Source organism: Heterodontus francisci, unplaced genomic scaffold, assembly GCF_036365525.1.
Source record: "Heterodontus francisci isolate sHetFra1 unplaced genomic scaffold, sHetFra1.hap1 HAP1_SCAFFOLD_278, whole genome shotgun sequence".
NCBI classification, from domain to species: Eukaryota; Metazoa; Chordata; class Chondrichthyes; order Heterodontiformes; family Heterodontidae; genus Heterodontus; species Heterodontus francisci.
The window spans coordinates 774,715-783,037 of record NW_027141343.1 but is presented as its reverse complement, the minus strand read 5'-3'; the positions used below and the strand labels follow the sequence as shown (position 1 = coordinate 783,037).

Below are 8,323 nucleotides of genomic sequence, written 5' to 3'. Positions count from 1 at the left end.
CAATCGGCCAGGGAAGTAGGGGGGGGAGCAGCGAGGTCTGGAGCGAGCGACTGTGGAGGGTGGAGGCGGCCGGTGCAAAGCAGGGGGAGAAAGCGAGTTGTGCCACTTAGTGGTTGCGTTGTCAGCAAACGCAGCCTTTATTGTCCATCCTTAATTGCCCTTGAGAAGGTGGTGGTGAGCAGCCTTTTTGGAGCTGCTGCAGTCCATGTGTTGTACGTAGACCCACAGTGCTGTTAGGAAGGGAGTTCCAAGATTTTGATCCAGTGACAGTGAAGGAATGGTGATATAGTTCCCAGTCAGGACAGTGTGTAACTTGGAGGGGAGCTTGCAGATGGTGGTGTTCCCATTCATCCAATGTCCTTCTAGGTGGTCGAGGTTGGGAGTTTGGAAGGTGCTGTCGAAGGAGGCTTGGTGAGTTGCTGCAGTGCATCTTGTAGATGGTACACACTGCTGCCACTGCTCACTGGTGGTGCAGGAAGTGAATATTTAAAGTAGTGGATGGAGTGCTGATCAAGTGATATGCTTTGTCCTGGATGGTGTTGAGTTTCTTTGGTGTTGTTGGAGCTCCACTCATCCAGGCAAGTGGGGAGTATTAAATCACACTCCTGACTTGTGCCTTGTAGATGGTGGACAGGAGGTGAGTTACTTGCAGCAGAATTCCCAGCCTCTGACCTGCTCTTGTAGCTACAGTATTTTTATGACTGATCCAATTCAGTTTCTGCTCATTGGTAACCCACCGGATGTTGATTGTGAAGGATTCAGCAATGGTAATGTCATTGACTGTCAAGGGGAGATGGTTAGATTCACTCTTGTTGGAAATGGTCATTGCCTGGCATTTTTGTGGCGTGCATGTTACTTGCCACTTATCAGTCCAAGCCCAATCTTGCCCAGGTCTCTCTACATGTGGACACGGACTGCTTCAGTATCTGAGGAGTTACTAATGCAACTGAACATTTTGCAATCATCAGTGAACATTTCCACTTCTGACCTTATGATGGAAGGAAGTTTATTGATGAAGCAACTGAAGACGGTTGGGGCCTAGAACACTACCCTGAGGAACTCCTGAGCGATGTCTGGTACTGAGATGATTGGCCACCAACAACCAGCACCATATTCCTTTGCGCAAGGTATGACTCCAACCAGTGGAGATTTTTCTCCTTGATTGCCATTGACTTCAATTTTGCAAGGGCTCCTTGATGCCCTTGGCAAGAGCAGTCACTGTCACCTCAACACACCTCCTGAATTCAGCTCTTCTGTCCATATTTAGGCCAAGGCCATAATGAGGTCAGGAACTAAGTGGCCCTGGCGGAACCCAAAATGAGCATTGGTGAGTAGGTTATTGCTGTGTAAGTGCTGCTTGATAGCACTGTCAGCGACACCTTCCATCACTTTACTGATGATCAAGAGGAGGCTGATCGGGCAGGAATTGACCGGGTTGGATTTGTCCTGCCTTTTGTATACAGAACATACCTGGGCAATTTTCCACATTGCTGGGTAGATGCCAGTGTTGTAGCTTGGCGGGCGGTGAGGCTAGTTCTGAAGCACAAGTCTTCAGCACTGCAGCCAGGATGTTGTCAGTATCCAGAGCCTTCAGCCATTTCTTGATATCATGTGGAGTGAAGTGGATTTAGCTGAAGATTGGCACCTGTGATGCTGGGGACCTCAGGAGGAGGCCGAGATGGATCATCTACTTGGCACTTCTGGCTGAAGATGGTTGCAAATGATTCAACCTTGTATTTTGCACTGATATACTGGTCTCCCCTATCATTAAGGATGGGGATATTTGTGGAGCCTCGTCCTCCTGTTAATTGTTTAATTATCCACCACCATTCAGGACTGGATGTGGCAGGACTGCAGAGCTTTGATCTGATCTGTTGGTTGTGAGATCACTCAGCTTTATCTATTGCATGCTGCTTCCGCTATATGACATGCAAGTAATCCTGTGTTGTAGCTTCACTCATTTTTAGGTCTGCTTGGTGCTGTTCCTGACATGCCCTCCTGCACACTTCATTGAAGCACTATTGCTCCCTTGGCTTGATGGTAATGGTAGAGTGAGGGATATGCCAGGCCATGAGGTAACATATTGTGTTTACATACAATTCTGCTGCTGCTGATGGCCCACAGTGCCTCATGGATGCCCAGTTTTGAGCTGCCAGATCTGTTCATTTCTTCCCTCAGATATAATTGAAAAAAAAATTCTGAAGAAATGCATGAACTAAATAAAAAGGAGAGAGAAATAAATACTGACAAAATGGATGGCAGCATTTGGAAGGTAAAAATATTTCAGTTTTATTATCGATGAGTGAGAGGAATATATCACACTTTGGGGCTTCTGGAAGTGGATTTACTGATAATCTGGGGAATTGATAGGAAGCTGCTTCATAGTTGGTGGAACAAATTCCCGCCTTTGGGGTGGAGCCAACAGCTGCATCCGTCCAATAACAGACAGAGTAGAAGTACTGTATCAGGCCTTGTTAACTCAGTTGGTACAGCATGAGACTTTTAATCTCAGGGTCTTGGATTTGAGAGCCTTGTTGTGTGGTTGTTCTTCCCTTTTTCAGTCTTTATCAGCAGAGAGTTCAAGGATTGTTTGAAATTAAATTCAACAACATCACCAGATTGCAACTACTCCCACCCCGCCCCCTCCCAGTGTAATTGACAGAACTCTCAACCTCTGCCTTCCCCCTTCCCCTCCCTCCCAGAACTGCGACAGGGTTCCCCTTGTCCTCATTTTCCACCCCACCTGCCTCCACATCCAAAGGATCATCCTCCACCATTTCCGCCACCACCAGCGTGATGCCACCACTAAACGCATCCTCCACTCCCCTGTCAGCATTCCGAAGGGATTGTTCCCTCCGCGACACCCTGGTCCACTCCTCCATTACCCCCAATACCTCGTCCCCTTCCCAAGGCACATTCCCATGCAATCGCAGGAGATATAATACCTTCCCTTTTCCCTCCTCTCTGCTCATTATCTAAAGCCCCAAACACTCCTTTTAGGTGAAGCAGCGATTTACTTGTACTTCTTTCAATTATGTATACTGTATTCACTGCTCACAATGCGGTCTCCTCTAAACTGGGGAGACCAAACGCAGATTAGATGGAACACCTCTGCTCAGGCCGAAAGCATGATCCTGAGCTTCTGGTTGCTTGCCATTTCAACACTCCCCCCTGCTCTCATGTCAACATTTCTGTCTTTGGCCTGTTCCAGTGTTTCAGTGAAAATCAACCCAAGCTCGAGGAGCAGCACCTGACCTTTTGATTCGGCACTCTGCAGCCTTGTGGATTGAACATTGTGTTCAATAACATCAGAGCATGACTGGTGTCAGGCAACCACAAGCATTAACACACTCTTTGCATTTCTCCCAGGACAGCTTTGTTATTTAATCTCTCCTGCCCTCTGCCCTATCAAACACCTTCCCCTTTGTTCTCTCCCACATGCCCCTCCCCTTCACTTGTTTAAAACCGAATTATTTTCTAACCTGTGTCAGTTCTGATGAAAGGTCACAGACCAGAAACAGTAACTCTGTTTCTCTCACCACAGATGCTGCCAGAGCTATTGAGTATTTCCAGCACTTTTTGTTTTTATTTCAGATTTCCAGCATCTGCAGTATTTTGCTTTTATTGTGTCAGAAAGTCTTTCCTTGATTCAGGACTCTGACCTCTCTCCAGAATCTCTCTGCTAAAGATTGAACTTTATCTCATTTCACTCACAGCTCAGGGTCAGTGTGGCACAGTGGGACTTCTGGTTGTCTCCCACTTGACAGTCCAAAAGTACTGAGAAAACAATGGGGAATATTACTCACATGTTGTGTTCTGTAACTTTTTACAAACACTTTAATGTATATATTGTCTTCCAAAGCAGTGACAGAATGGTGGCTTTAGTGTGTTGTTGAAATAGCTTTGTTGAGTTCGTGTTGTACTAACAGTTAAACAGTTCTTGATTCAATCCCAGGTTTTGGCACTTTCAACCTCTCCTGTGTCTTTTTCTTTGGCTCCAATTGTCAAGCTGCATGATTTACTCTGAAATTAGCACCAGAGAACCAAGGCACCAGCGAGCATGAGGAGCTGAAATTAGCACAGATGAAATCCACTTAATATTTCTGACTGAAGATGGTTGCAAATGCTTCAGCTTCATCTTTTGCACTGACGTGCTCAGCACCACCATCATTGAGGATGTGAATATTTTTGGAGCCTCCTCATCTTGTTAGTTATTTAATTATCCACCACCATTCACGACTGGATGTGGCAGGACTGTGGAGCTGTGATCTGATCCTGAGGGAGATATCCGTGCGTGGAGTGGCGGGATGTATGGAGAGTGATCCTGAAGAGGGTGTCCGAGCCTGGAGTGGAAGCTTTCTGTGGAGGTACAGGAGTAGGCCATTCAGCCCCACTGTTTTATAAAGGTTTAGCATAACTTATTTGCTTTTACTCTATGCCTCTATTAATAAAGCCAAGTGTCCTGTTTGCTCTTTGCAACCTTTTCAAACCTTGATCAAAAAAGATTGGTGTACATTGTCTCATTCTTCCTCCCAAACTGTATCACTTCACAATTTTCTGTGTAAAATGTTATCTGTTGTGTGAAAGCCTATTTTACCAGTGTGTTTAAGTTCCTCTGAAGTGTGTTACTGTCACTGGCATAGGACGAAATTCACGAGCATTCTTTGATGCTATCTCCGTGGAAAGAGCAATCTTACACACTAGCTCAAATTGGGATTTTGTGTGTTTGGTATCTTTCCTCATCCACCAATATAAGCACAAATCTGTCTCATAATGTACGGTCTAAGAATGTGCCAATGTTGCAATGTGGTGATAAATTCTTCAGTGTCACAATGTACTCACCAACTGTTTCACTACTTTTCTGATTTCTGGATCCAAGTTTGTAGCTTTCCGCGATCTCTAGTGGCTTAGGGTTGAGCCTCACTTCAACGAAGAAACGGAAAGTTATGATTTAAAGATTACACTGTCGATCATTCACATCTCTGTCTTCTCCTGAACTTCGAGTTCAAATTTGTTTGTGACGTTGAGACACACGTTAAGACAGCACAGTCTTTGTCTTTGTGAAGGAATTGATTTGGGAATGGCTGTTTGAAACTGTCCCTTCTTGCACAGAAATTCAGTGCAAATACTTGATCACTCACAATTTCCTTGAGAGAAATTTGTTCACAATCGCATTCGACACGGAAACTGCCTCAGCATTAATCTCACTGAAGCAGAATGTGACCGTGTTGTCTGTTTCAGAATGTTGGTGCCGTTATTTGTCGCTTTTAACCGAGACCGGGACACAGGGAAAGGTTCATCCGAGTTTGGAATATATTATCATTCAGGAGGAAGAAAAATCAACAGGAACCAAATAAGAAAACCCAGTCTCCAGATTTGAGAATCTGGAGATCCGCTTTGCGAAAGTGAATCAGAGCAGAATGAAGGGTGAACAGTCCAACTGCCCAGAAGAGATGAAAACACGGCTCAGTCAACACGTTCCCCTGGTTTATGATGCTGGAACATTCCTCACACAGAAATGATTCAACCCAATGACAAACATTCTAACAGCTGATAATTTATGCTTCTGATTTAAGGACTGTCTCATGTGGTTACCGAGTGACGACGAGAAGATATTAAACTTTGTTCTATTCAATCTAGCTGTGATGATGTTTGAATTTTTCTACCTTTTATAAACAGTATTTGAAGGATCTCGGTAACAATGTTCAGTGTTGATGAGAGTGGGGTCTGGGTGAGAAGCTGCTGAGTGTGACAGGGTCAGGACTGGATGCAGGAAGTTCTCTGACAGTCTCCCTCTATCTCTCTAATGGGTTTGAGTTGATTTACGACTGGTAGCTTTTATTTTACTTTTCTTATTTAGAGATACAGCACTGAAACAGGCCCTTCGGCCCACCGAGTCTGTGCCAACCAGCAACCACCCATTTATACTAATCCTACATTAATCCCATATTCTCTACCACATCCCCACCATTCTCCTACCACGTACCTACACAAGGGACAATTTCCAATGGCCAATTTATCTATCAACCTGCAAGTCTTTTGGAGGTGGAAAGAAACCAGAGCACCCGGCGGAAACCCACACAGACACAGGGAGAACTTGCAAACTCCACACAGGCAGTACCCAGAACTGAATCCTGGTCGCTGGAGCTGTGAGGCTGCGGTGCTAACCATTGCGCCACTGTGCTGCTGTTGGTGTTTTGATAAATGAAGGAAGTTCCCTCCACCCATTTTTTTTGGACAGACAGTGTGGTATAAGGATGTAAAGGGTTAATGCTGAAGATAGTTGGATCAACCCCTCCCACTGTCAGAGTGGAACAGTCACATGAGATGAAGTTTGGGAGAAGAGAGAGCAGCACCAAGGATATTGTGTAAATTCGAAAAGAGTTCTTAATTCTTTCAGCAGGAACTGTGTCCAGAAAATATCGAGAAACTCACAATTTTATTATTCAGGAGTAGGAACACAGATATTAATTCCAAGTGACAGTTCTGGGACCAATTAACAAAAAAGTAGAGAACAATATTGCTCACTGATTGAAATCCCCCAGTGAGGAGACAGTTAAACAGGTGATCTGTTCGGGCATCCTTCGATCCAAGGTTTCAGCAACATTTAATCTCCATTTTTGGTGAAATTCTCTGTTATTTGCAATTTTTTTTATCAGCTTTGATGGGCGAGTGAAAAAACTGAAAAAATTGAACAGTTCCATCCTTTCTTTTCTTCCTTCTTCTCTTCTTTCCATCAGTTTCTCTTTTCTGTCCCAGATCAAATAATGATGAGAATCCCAATTTAATCTGCTGTTTCTGGTGTTTTATCCATTCCAATCAAAATTTCAACATTCCAATCAAATCTATTTGTTATTCCACAGTGTCTCTCCATGTGTTTTATTCTGTTGTATTCTCTCACAGTCTGTTTGATGATCAATGTAACATCTCACTCTCTGTTCTGGTGAAGATCAGAAGCAGTGATATCTGTTTACACCACCCGACAAGTCGGCCTGAGGCTGTTCCTCGCTGATCATGTGGAGTTAAAGCAATTCTTTCAGTCAGTTAGTTCAGTTGTCATTTCATGAGAAATTCGGTCATCATGACTTCGTCAGTGACCTAATGGTTCAGGTGTCTGAGTGATGTTAATCATGATGTGATGAAATGATTGTATGTTCCAGTCTTTCCGTGGTGGGTTTTCACACTGAGTAGAAACGTGTTGGACATGGTCTGGAAATGTTTCACACCGCTCCATTCCCAACTTCATTTACTGACATAAGATATATTTCCATCATTGCACAGCTGGCTGCATAGCCAGAAACTGTGCTGAAGGTGACAGCTATGCCTCTACAGCTGACAAGGTGGCCGAGAGGTTAAGGTGATGGACTGCTAATCCATTGTGCTCTGCACACGTGGGATCGAATCCCATCCTTGTCGCTAGTTTATGAACTGTTTAGTGTTTCGTTTATGTTGGGGGAGTTCATGTGTGAAGTCAGCCTCGAAACCTGTTCTTGTCAATGTCCAGACAGTGATTCCAGAATTTGTTATACTTATTTAAAATTGAGACAGACATTTGGAATTCTTCACTCAAACTGCACTGGAATGAAGATCAAATAGGGATCACGAAACGGAGCAGGATTTTTCCTCCCCTCCTTCCTTCCATCTTTACTTTCTCTGTATTGCGCCAAGTGAAAGACACATGGGAAAAGCAAATGGCGAGGGAGCAGATGCCGAAAATTATCCTTTGGCAAGAAATTTATTTTCAAATCTTCTTGATAGATTAAGTGAGTGAGCAATGCTTTGGCAGATGGAGTTTAAAATGACTGGTCATCTACTACCTACGATAGATCAGAGTGTTTTTTTGTAAGAGGTGAGTTGTTAGAAACGGTGGAGGAGCAGAGACCCGAATACTGAATTAATAAAAGCTAGTGGACTGGTAGAAAATAATGTGAAAAGTGAACAGAATCTGAAGATTGGAACTCATGTTGCAGTGATATAAAGCTCTGTGCTCCTGAAGTAAATGTCCAAGCCCAGATTGTGGGGAATCTGTGGAGAGTGATTTGGTTTTTATTCATTCTTGGGTGTGAGTATCGCTGATAAGGCGAGCATTTATTACCCATTTATATTGCCGTTGAGAAGTTGGTGGAGAGCTGCCTTCTTGAACTGATGCAGTCTTTATGGTGCAGGAACACCCACAGTGCTGTTGGGGAGGGAGTTCCAGGATTGTGACCCAACAACAGTGAAGAAATGGCGATATCGTTCCAAGTCAGGATGGTGAGTGACTTGGAGGGGAACCTGCAGGTAGTGAGTTCCCATGCATCTGCTGCCCTTGTCCTTCGAGGTG

At 44.2% G+C, this 8,323-nt stretch overlaps 1 non-coding gene across 1 annotated transcript; it reads left to right on the top strand.

Moving 5' to 3' along the window:
- The first annotated feature begins 7,334 nt into the window (after nt 1-7,334).
- trnas-gcu (transfer RNA serine (anticodon GCU)) lies at nt 7,335-7,416 on the top strand. Its single transcript has one exon. It is a non-coding gene; the product is annotated as a tRNA-Ser (tRNA).
- The last annotated feature ends 907 nt before the right edge of the window (nt 7,417-8,323 follow it).